The following is an 8,161-nucleotide window of genomic DNA, read 5'->3' as shown; positions in this document are numbered from 1 at the left end:
GAATTTCCATGAACTGCATACTCATGTGATCTGTGGTGGTTCTGATACTTTTCCAGAAGCGTCCGGGAAAAGATTTAAAAGTCAGTGTTGTCGTTTGCAAGGCAGGGGGAGGTGTCCAGGACATGCCGTTTGTGTGCCGAATGCAAGTTCCACGACTGGGCAGACCGACAGATTGATGCTGCAGTTTTCAGAAATTCTTCCGTGTCCATTAAAAAGAGTATGAATAGCAATTCACCCATCCATGAATTTTCCAAATACCAAATCCAGGATCATGGGGAAGCTGGAGCCTATCCTGAAAGGCACCAGGCACAAGGCAGGATACACCCTGCACAGGACACCGGTCCAACACTGGGCAGACACACACACACCTGGGCCAGTTTTCCCAGAAGCCAGTACCTTACCAGTTTGTCTTTGGACTGTGGAAGGAAACCAGAGCACCCAGAGGAAAGCCACACAAACACGGGGAGAACATACGAACTCCACACAGACAGCACCCAGCGCTGTAAGGCAGCAATGGTAACTAATGCAGCACCAGGCTGCCCCTGGGCTGCATCATGTGAGTCAATCAATCAATCAAGGTTTATTTATCAGGTGCACAACAATAGCGCATACAGCGGTGGTTGTCGGCAATGAAATGCTTTTAACGCAGTCGGGGCTCTTGCTGAAAAACCAACGAGGGGCTGAAGGAACTTAATCTCTTCAGCCCTTGAGATGTGGAGTAAATGCAGCTGAGCCAACAGTTTTATTTCAAGCCGAGTGAAAGCACACAGGAAGAGGAGAAAGAATCCGAGATGTGTCACTCCTGGGGCCTAGCAGGGTCACTGGCAGTCTGTCTACTGGTTCAGTGTGCCCCAGCTCCTGTCTGCTCCCTAAAGACAACACAGCTGCCTGCTGCACTGGGGCCTCCGGCTCAAAATTCACCAGTCTCACCTCCTGCTTGCTGTGAGCGCTGATCTCAGCCTGACCCTGCACTGATATCTCTCTCCCTCTCTCCCTCTCACACTCTCTCTCATCCTCTCTGCCCCTCTCCCCTCCAGAAATTCAAGAGTTATAGTGTTGCCAGAGCAGATACAAATGAACACCACACTTACAGCAAAACATACTAATATTATACATGTCCCACATAAAACATATTATGAAAGAGACTCTCTCTCTCTGTTCATCAGGCTGTGCCAGGACATCACACGCTGGGCTGCAGCTCTATTGAGTTTCCTCTCCCAGTAGGAACAGAAGCTGTTCTGGTTCTGGCAGGAGTGGGAATTCTGGGATTAGATTTGTTATTTTAGGGAAGAATGTTTGTCTGATCCCAGAGTATTCCTCACAGAGCAGCAGAAAGTGCATCTTTGTCTCTGCTTCTCCCTGCTGGCATTAAGAGTACAGCCTGTCCTCTCTGGACAGCCAGGTCTGTCTGTGTCCAGTTTCTATGGCCAGGCTGTGGTCACTGAGCCTGTCCTCTCTGGACAGTCAGGTCTGTCTGTGTCCAGTTTCTACAGCCAGGCTGTGGTCACTGAGCCTGTCCTCTCTGGGCAGTCAGGTCTGTCTGGGTCCAGTTTCTACGGCCAGGCTGTGGTCACTGAGCCTGTCCTCTCTGGACAGTCAGGTCTGTCTGTGTCCAGTTTCTATGGCCAGGCTGTGGTCACTGAGCCTGTCCTCTCTGGACAGTCAGGTCTGTCTGTGTCCAGTTTCTATGGCCAGGCTGTGGTCACTGGTTAGCCTGTGTCTCTCTTTCCTCTCTGTTTTCATCTTTTTTCTGTCTTAATAAAGTCCAATTTAAAGTCACAGAGCTTCTCTCCTCTCTCTCTGTCTGCCCCCACTACACTCTGAAGACTGATGTTTCCGAGGGATGAGGTAAGAGTTTTATTGCTCTTCTGAAGTTTTTAGTAAAAAGGATTTACAGTACATCTCAGAAGAAAAAGTATTTGTGTGTCTGCTCTCTCATTTCCTTTTTCTCCCTCTCCCTTTCTGTATACTCCCCCTCTCTCTGTACCCCCCTCTCTCACCGTACCCCCACTCTCTCTTTGTAGCTCCCCTCTCTCTGTACCCCCCTCTCTCACTGTACCCCCACTCTCCCACTGTACCCCACTCTCTCTCTGTATCTCCCCTCTCTCTGTACCCCTCTGTCTCTCTCTGTTCCTCCGATGACTGATGAATTACAGTGCTGCCAAGACAGATACAATACACAGAACATTTACACACCTGTTACAGGACATTTACATACAACATGTAAACATGTAAACCAGGACACGTTACTGAGCTTCTCCCTCAGTCTGTCTCTCCGTTTCCCCTCCCTCTTTCCTGAGCTGTCAGTCCGCTGCTGATTAACGAGGTTAATCAGGATTTCAGCTGTTTCTCATTAGCTGAGCTCAACCCTCTGACCCCCCCCCGTCTCCTGTCTTCCGGTGGTCTGTTAGCGCGGTGGTCCTCCCCGAGGGGGGCTGGGAAAGTGGGGGTGCACAGGCGCTGACAGGGTTCCCTGTGGGCTGTGTGCTTGAAGCAGAGTGGGGGGGCTGGGGAACAGATGAGTCCAGACAGTGCAGGCGAGAGGGAAAAGTGGGGAGCGTGTGGGAGACAGATACCCCCCCCCCTCCTGGAAAGCCCACAACCTCCTCCCATGGGGACCCCAAGGCTGCAGAGAAGCTGCAGGTGTCGGGGCTCTGGTCCTGCTCCTGACATGCAAACAGGACTGAAGTAAGAACTTCAGAGGAGGAACAGCAGACAAGTCACAGACTAGAGGAGCTGGCTAGCCCATCCAGCTTCAACCAGGGCTATGGGGCTAGGAAGCTTGTTCCACACTCCCACCACCCTTTGTGTAAAGAAGTGCCTCCTGTTCTCTGTGTTAAATACTCTTCCCTGGAGTTTCCACTGGTGTCCTCTGGTTAGTGTTTCACTGTTGGCTCTGAAGAAGTCCTCTGGTGACTCTGTCAGTGTCTTTGGGGATTTTGAACACTTGTATCGGGTCCCCTCGAAGTCTTCGCTGTTGTTCAAGGCTGCGGAGATTGAGTTCCTCCAGCCTGTCGGTGACACTCCCCTGTGACTGTGCTGTTGTTCACACTGGGGAAGCAGCTCTTCAGTCCCTCCCTCTCCCTTGCAGGCGTGGGTCTCAGGGTGCAGTGCGTGAGAACAGGCTCTGCACCGGCGCAATGACGTCCCTCCGCCACCAGAGGGCACTGTGCGCTCATGCACTAAAACAAGGACTGAGAGTAAAACCTGTGAACTGGAACAGCCATGATGCGCAGGTGGACAAAATGTGTAAAACAGCAAGAGGGACCAGAGGAGAGGTCACCTCCTCTCACTCAGCCTTGCACCCCGACACCCAGCAGGGGAGGACTCGATCAAGCCCTTTAAGAAACACGGCTGCGGACCTGGGCGGACTCTCGAGGCAGAGCGGTGGTTTTAAGTGTCGCGGAGGCCGCGTGTCAGAGCAAGCTGATTCACGGAGGAGGCGCCTCTTTCTGACGCTCTAGTGAGGGAGCTCAAGAGCGCGCAGCTCGCGGCGAGAGAGCGGCGGGCGCGGACTGCCAGCACAGAGTCATTTATTACAACTGTGCAATTAATAAGAACAACACACCATTACAGCTCCCCGCCTCTCCCCTGCCGGCCCTGGAGAGGGAACATTACCCAGGAGCCTGAGAGCACGGTGACAGCTCCACTGGCACAGCCGCCCTCTCCTCCCCCTGCCTGCTCCCAGCTCATCACTCCTCGCAGAGCAATAAATATCTCACCCGGCTCATCACTCCCCACTCTCACACACCCCCTCCGCATGGGCCTGCTCACACACACACACCCTCCCTCCCCACGGGTCTGCTCACACACACACACACCCCCTCCCCACGGGCCTGCTTGCTCACACACACACACACACACACACGACACAGATCTGCGCGCATGTACAGCCTTACACAGACACGGGTGCAAACCCGCACTAAACACACACACAGGGGATCTCCACTCAGCACCCTGCTGACCAGATCTGATCACATGCGGCCTCCCTCCCTCTCCGAGCCTAGCTCTGTCCAGACGGCCTGGGATCGGTCCTGCGGGTGACCTGCGATCTGCTCCAGTCCACACTGATCCGCAGAAAGTCAGCGCTGCCCGCTCCAGGAATCCCAGCGGATCAGCTGGTGCAGAGGTTTGCCTGTAGCACAGACAGAGCCCCTTGGGCCGGATGTCACTAGTACAAGCCAGTCTGGGTTCCCCTGTTAGCAGCATGCCATTAACAGAATGAATGAATTACTGTTCATATCATTGTTAACACTTAATTTGTCTTTATCCACAGTGATTTACAGCTGTGCAGCTGGGCATTTTACTGGGGCAGTCTGAGCGAGGACCTTGGTCAAGGGTGCAACAGCTGTGCCCCCATGTAGGATTTGAACCTGCAAACCCCTTCCTGGATATAAGCCCGGAGCTCCGACCATCACTCCACACTGCTGCCTCTGTTCTCAGAGCAGGGCTCGTGCCTCCAGGCGGTGCCAGAGAGCTCCAGAGCAGCCAGGCGACTGATGGCACAGGACTGGAGGGTGTGTCTGAGGAGAGCGGGCATGGGCAAGGGTCCATACAGTACAGGGGCACTTGTGTGAGTGTGTGTCTGTGTGAGTGTGTTTCTGCAAGTGTGACTTTGTGTGAGTGAACGTGAGGGTCTGTGTGTGTGTATCTTTGTGTTTGAGTGAGTGTGTCTGCTTGTGTAAATATGTGTGTATCTGTGCCTGTACAGCCCAGCCTGTTACTAACCTGGTCTACATCTCCCAAAATCACTACCCCCACGCCCCCCTGCCCCTCCCCCCCCCACAGGGATCAGAGCAGCGGGTCTCAGCTGTGGGCGCTCAGCTGTGCAGCGGCTGATGTCATCTCCTAATTAAGGCCAGCTACTGATTCTGGTCTCGTTAAGATTATTTCTCTCACGGGCCCACCTGGGCTCTGCGCTGGCGCTGGAAACTGGGACCGGGGCACAAGTACCAGCCTGCGCCGCAATGAGGTAGCACTGCCAGCTCACGGCTCCTGGGTCCCGGGTTTGATTGTGACCTGGTGTCCTTCTGTGTGGAGTTTGTATGGTCCTGTGTCCCATGGGTTCTTCCCAGATGCTCCGGTGGGCTCGTTGGCGTTTCCGGCCTGTCCCAGGTATCGCCTGACAGACGGTCCCACCTTGCGCCCTGTTTTCCCTGGAAGGGCTCCAGCTCACCGGGAATAAGCAGCCTCTGGATAATGGACGGATCTTTCCCACGGTGGGCCTGTTCTCTTCCTTCCTGTCTCCACGCCATCATCGCCACATGCTTCCGTTCTCCGCCTCCCGTCTCCGTGAGGAAAGTGGGTCATTGCAAACAGCCCATCTCACTGCCGCGTGGGGAAGAGGGGGCCTTTGACTTTGATGGTTTCATAAACCACGAATCTGTGAATAAGTTGAATTCATCAATTTTTTATTGTCATTTGAATGTGTTTTTCTTGTTAAACTTGGACGAAAGCGAGCGAATTGTTTGAAAATGCCTGCAGACTGATCAGTCAGAGCTCCATATGGCTCATTCAGAGGAAATATCAAATTAAAATAAAAACCCAAGGTGCCGACTGCTTGATCTTTGCAGATCCTGGGGCTATTTGTTAAAGTAGGGGTGTCACCTGGCTTAACCCCACTCTGGTCTTGTACAGTTTCTCTCTCCTCCCCTGATCTGTGTGCTGTGGGGCTGCAGGAGGACTGAACCCCACTCTGGTCTTGTCCAGTTTCTCTCTCCTCCCCTGATCTGTGTGCTGTGGGGCTGCAGGAGGACTGAACCCCACTCTGGTCTTGTACAGTTTCTCTCTCCTCCCCTGATCTGTGTGCTGTGGGGCTGCAGGAGGACTGAACCCCACTCTGGTCTTGTCCAGTTTCTCTCTCCTCCCCTGATCTGTGTGTCGTGGGGCAGTTTCTGACTGGAGACTGGTGAAGCTCAAATTGTGAGCTTATAAACACAGTGCTTGTCAGTCAAAAGTCTCTTCCTGTCCCTCTCTCCTCATTTCTCTGTCTCTCTGTCTCAATTCAGTTCAAATATTTTTAATGTTTGGCATCACGGATGAATTACCGTGTTGCTAAAGCATATACAATTAACACAACATTTACATACAACACAAAAACACATAAAACATTATTGAGAGGCTCCCTGCTCCTCAGGCTGTGCCAGGAGATCACACACTGGGCTGCAGCTCTATTAAGTTTCCTCTCCCAGTAGGAGCGGAAGCTGATTCTAACAGGTGTGGGAATTCTGGGATTGGATTTGTTATTTTTCAGTTCTGGTCACAGTGTTTCAGGTGTAAGCAATATTGTTTTTCTCTGTCCTGTATATTGATCAGCAGCGGGCTGGTTCTGCTGTGCACGTATTGTTAAGTGTTTTTTCACAGTCCACTGGTGTGCCGTGGAAACACCTCTAGTGCGCTGTGGAATCAGAAGATATCGTGTTTATTCAGTGTGGGTCAGAAGCTTAAAGAGTCTAGCTTTTTCCAGCACTGAACCAAATATTACACAGCTCTGCTCACTGACACAAGCTCGCACTTCACATTGAAATGTGAAGGCAAGTATCTCACACTGTTTTAATTAATGTTTCAATTTTAAACGTATGTTATTTCTTGCAGGGCTGATAACTTTAAAATCATTGGGTGTTGGAAGTTAAGGCTGGGACATTAAAAGTGTGTCACATGCACATTTCTGGACAGCACAGTTCAATGCATCTGTCTATCTGTGTGCCTGTGTATCTGTCTCTGTCATTTCAGTTTTTTATTTTTCTTAAGAATATTTTCTAACATAGAACAATGTCACATTAAAATAATTAATTTTGAGTTTCAGTGCTTTGAAATAAAAATATCACAGAGAACAACATTTCGATGTAGGATTTGTAATTCAGTAAAATGAGAGAATTGGTCAAGGGTCTGAATACTTTTGCAAGGCACCGTATCTGTATGTCCGTCTATGTATCTGTTATGTACTGTAGCTGTCTTTGTATTGTCTATCTATACATCTGTCTATGTAGCTATCCATCTCTGTATGCATCTGTTTATCAATCTATGCTTATGCATGTGTGTGAGTACAGAAGTTATCTGTCTATCTCTGTATCTGTTAGGTACTGTAGCTCATTTTATCAGCCTATCTCTGTATCTGCCTGTCTATAAGACTATCTGTACAGCTGTCTATCTGTGTATGCATCTGTAAATGTATCTGCCTATGTAAGTGGCTATCTCTCAGTCTGTTGCTGTCAGAAGGATCTGTAGAGCTGCAGTACAAAGGGTGACTGGAGCATACACACTCACACACACACACCGATGTTCTCAGTGCTAATTGTGTGGTGTCACACACCAGGGAGAGCTGCCGAGTGGAGATAATTAGAGAGGGCAGATGTCTGATGTCTCTATCACTCTAATGGGAGGAGAACGGAGGGTGGAGGGAGGGACAGCACTTTGGGAAATTGCCTGTCTTCCCATGGGAATAGGGGAGGGGGTCACAGTGAAACACATTACGTCATACAGCACCCCCTAGACTTGCTGTCCTGGGACAGGGAGACAGCGAGACAGCGAGACAGGGAGACAGGGAGACAGGGAGACAGGGAGACAGGGAGACAGGGGGACAGGGGGACAGGGGGACAGGGGGACAGGGAGAGAGACTGATGGAGCAGTTCTGCAAGACCTGGGCACAGACAGTCAATCTGAACAAGATAAGAGTTATGGTTATCCAAAAGACAGCCAGATCTCAGGGAAACGGGTACCACTTCACAATCAACAACAACACATTGAGACTGACTATCAGCTCATCTGGGAGTTTTGCCCTGGCAGTGAAGGCACTGAGGGAGAAGACATTCAGGGCTTTCTACACAATAAGGAGGCTTTTCAACATCAACCCACCAACAAGAATCTGGCTCCAAATATTCGAGAGTGTAATCCAATCCATTGCCCTGTACAGGCCCACAAAGTGTGTATATATATTCCCACAAAGCATGGGATCCACACTCAGACCAGGATTACACTAAATGGGATAAACACCCCATAGAAACTCTGCACACAGAGTTCTGTAAAAACATCCTTCATGTGCAGAGAAGAACTCTAAACAATATGTCCAGGGCTGAAATAGGCAAATACCCACTGTTGATCAACATGCAGAAAAGAGTAATAAAGTATCGCCTTCATCTAAAAAGCAGTGACCCAGGCAGCT

Source organism: Atractosteus spatula, chromosome 14 (assembly GCF_055471065.1).
Source record: "Atractosteus spatula isolate fAtrSpa1 chromosome 14, fAtrSpa1.hap1, whole genome shotgun sequence".
NCBI lineage: Eukaryota > Metazoa > Chordata > Actinopteri > Semionotiformes > Lepisosteidae > Atractosteus > Atractosteus spatula.
The sequence above is the reverse complement of the archived record's forward strand: the minus strand, read 5'-3'. Positions refer to the sequence as shown.